The following is a 3,879-nucleotide window of genomic DNA, read 5'->3' on the forward strand; positions in this document are numbered from 1 at the left end:
GCGGTCTGACTCAGAAATGTTATGAAGGCAGAATCATTTAGATGTATTGATGAATTAGATACTGGTTTAAGGAGAAGAGAGAAATCAAGAGTGACTACTAGGTTTTTTGCTTGAGCCACTGGTTAAGTAGTGGTGTCTTACTCTGAGAAGCTACACCCAAAAGAGGGACAGATTTTGGAGTGATGTAGGGTGATGGATAAGAAGTTCCAGGAATGACATTTTATAAGAAACTCCAGGAACGATAGGGTTAAACTCTATCTTTTATATAAGGTAATGCCAAGTGGCCTCTATAAACAGTGAAACTTATTTTGAAGTGACAAATTCACTTCTACTTCTCTCTGTCATTTGTCTACTGATCCTGCTTATTGATTCAGATATGGGAGCCTACTCTATGTGATGTCTCAAAGAACCCGAGTTTCTTTTTTCTTTTTCTTCCTTCCTCCCTTCCTTCCTTCCTTCCTTTCTTTCTCTTTCTTTTTTTTTTTTTTTTGTTCAAATTTCTTTCATCCTTTGTCAAGCAGTTGTCTTTATAGCTGGTGACACTCTGTGAAGAAGGAATCAGGCACTTTTCAAAGCTGTTTTTTTTTTATAAAGGGCTTGTTTAAGATCACACATCTTCTAAGCAAGAAATAAAAAATCCCCACCTGAGTCACCACCATCAGGCTCCTTTAAATGTCTGTAAGCAGCTACTTCTCAGTACAAGGAAATCATAATACCGGCAAAGAGTAAGAAATGAATTTTTTCCCAGAAAAATTGAGAAAGCCCCAAATTAGAACACTCAAGCAAAAGAAAATATATTTGTACTCGAAAGTTCTTCATGACCTCTAATATTTTCCAAGTAGCTTAATAGAAACAGTCAAGTATATTACCATCCTACTTTCTTTTTCCCTTTTCCTTTATAGACACTTAGTATGTGGAATATAAATAGAAAATAGTCTTTTAGTTAATTAACTAGAATGATTAACTAATGATTAATTAACTAGATGCTTCATTCAATTATATTGACAAATGTCAGTACTGTAACTACAACATGATATTTATTCATTCTAGACTTGATTTTGTCTAGATTTGATTGTGTCAAATCCCTTGCCAAGCATTTTTTATGATTGTGTCACTGCCTTCTTGGAAAAACTACAAAGATGTTATGATTGTCTTTGCCTGATGAATAAGGAAATTGAGGCAGAGAGCCATCAAACCACCAAGCCATCAAGGTCACATGGCTTGTGAGAAGAAGAGGTAGAATTAGAATTCAAGACAGTATGAATCTAGAGCATGTACTTATCATTGATATTATTTTATACCCTAAATATAGTCATTTTTTTGTGATTCTATTATATTCTGTTGTAGATGTACCATTGTTTATTTCACCAATATTGTAGTGTTGCACACTGACATTTTTCTTGGGACAGATTGATGAGCTTTTCTTTTCAGTGTTTATTATTATTGACACACTATGAAACTGTTATCCAGAAAGGTAGTCTCCACCCATGTGTTACACAAAAGTACCTTTATTCTACCATTTCAATACGGGGTCTCATCCATTTTTCCAATCATTGTTGATATGGTAAGAAAATATTTTTGTAAAAAAAAGAAAATGTTTTTGTGGTCCTAGAGGTGGCACAGTGAATGGAATTCTGGATTCTCAAGGATAAGGCCCAGAGTTCAATTCCAAATTTTATAAGTGCCAGTGATGTTCTGGTGTCCTCTCCTTCCCTTTCTCTCCCCCTTTTCTTTTTCTTTTATAAATAAATGAATGAATAAATATTTTTTAAAAGAAAAAAACCTTTCTCATTGCTGTTCTAACTTGTGAACTATAGTGTTTTTTCATTCCATGTCTGTTTAATCTGTAGATGCATATCTGCTAACATCTTTTGCCCACTACAGTTTTAATTCCTGGTCCTCAGTTGAAATCCTCACTCGCTTTCACTAGGCTGTCTTCAGTTTGGAGAAGGCCACAGTAGGTGCATGGAACTTGGGTGGCTAGTGTAGAGTGAGATTGGATTATAGGGAAGAAGGAGAGTGCTAGGAAGGAAGACAACCTCTTAGGAGAGAAATGAAGTCCAGAATCAGGGTTGGAAGTCTCAGCTACTTGCAGAGGAGAAGTGCATTGGGCTGATTGAAATGTAAGACCTAGGGTAGCAGAGTGTACTACTAGGCTTTAGTAAGTCTGTTGAGAAGTAGAGGAACGGGAGAGCAGGCTTCAGAGGACACCCAGGCTAAGGGGTCAAGATAGGCCCAAACCAGCTCAATTAGGAACTCCATAGGTATTGAGTGCATTCTTCTCCCTCAGGAATGGTTCCTGGAACTGTTTGTTGAAACATTAGAAAATAGGCCAAATGGGAGTCGGGCGGTAGCGCAGCAGGTTAAGCGCACATGGCACAAAGTGCAAAGACCTTTGGTGTGAGGATCCCAGTTCCAGCCCCCAGCTGCCCACCTGCAGTGGGTAGTTTCACAAGCAGTGAAGCAGGTCTGCAGGTGTCTATCTTTCTCTCCCCCTTTCTGTCTTCCCCTCCTCTCTCCATTTCTCTCTGTCCTATTCAACAATGATGACAACAATAAAAAACAACAATGGCAACAAAAGGGGATAAATAAGTAAATATTTTTTTTAAAAAAAAAGAAAGGGGGTCAAATGATGGTGCACCGGGTAAGTGCATCTAGTACTATTTGGAAGGACCTGTACAAGGACCTGGGTTTGATCCCCCAATTTCCTATCTGCATCGGGGACACTTCATGTGCTGTGAAATAGGTCTACAGGTGTCTTTCTTTTTCCCTCTCTATCTTGCCCTCCCCTCTCAATTTCTGTCTGTCCTACTGAATATAAAATAGGGAGGGGGGAATGAACACTGGGAGAGGTGGAGTCATAGTGCCAACAATGAGTCAATAACCTTGGTGGCAATAACCTTGGTGGCAATTAAAAAAAAAATCAGAGAAATTTGAAATTGCAGAATCTAGAGAAATATGCTAGACAATGGACACTAGTTTATCTATCTATCTATCTATCTATCTATCTATCTATCTATCTATCTATCTGTCTGTCTATCTCTGTCTCTCTCCCTTTCTCTCTAACACACACACAGAGAGAGAGAGAGAGAGAGAGAGAGAGAGAGGGAAAAGGAGAGAGATAAAGAGAGGCAGAAAGGCAGAGAGAGAGTGAAAGGTCACAGCACTGAAGCTACTGAAGCTCTCTTCAGTGTGATGAGGGCTAGGCTCAAACTTGGTTAGTGAACAAGGCAAAGTAGCACACTACATGAGTTATTTCACTGCCCCAACCATGACTTCTTTATCTTCTTAATTGCCCCTTTATTTTGGTAGCTGGCCTGCAGTCCTGCAAAAAGATACAGTTTGCTTTGTTTCTAGGAGACTTTCCTTTTTCCCCTTCTAGAAAACCACTGCTATTATTCCAAGCCAGAATTAGGCAGTACTTAATACCCGTACCTTAGAGGTGCTTCCCTCTGTCTTCCCATTCTGGTTGCCTGGAGCAGAAGAGACGTCCATGGTTAGGAAGGGAGGAGTGTTCTGTAACATTTTAGAGCTGTTACCCTGCCAGCTCTGTCTCTGCCCTTAGTGGAAATTCAAGTGTGGCTTACTAATCACATGAGTGGCGTCTTTGCTCAATTAACTTCCTGTCTACTCTGGAACAAAAGCTCTCAGGATTTTTTCCACTGACTCTTATTTGTTACACTCACTCACTAAAAAAAAAAAAAAAAAAAACAACCTGATAGAAGGGGCTGGGTGGTGGCATACCTAACTGAGCACATCTTTACCATATGCAAAAACCCAGGCTCAAGCCCCTGGTCTTCAACTTCAGGAGTGGTGGAGCAGTTGTCTCTCTATTTTCCCCTTCCCTCTCAATTTCTGCCTGTCTCTATTCCTTATCAG

This window comes from Erinaceus europaeus, chromosome 1 (assembly GCF_950295315.1).
Source record: "Erinaceus europaeus chromosome 1, mEriEur2.1, whole genome shotgun sequence".
Classification (NCBI taxonomy): Eukaryota; Metazoa; Chordata; class Mammalia; order Eulipotyphla; family Erinaceidae; genus Erinaceus; species Erinaceus europaeus.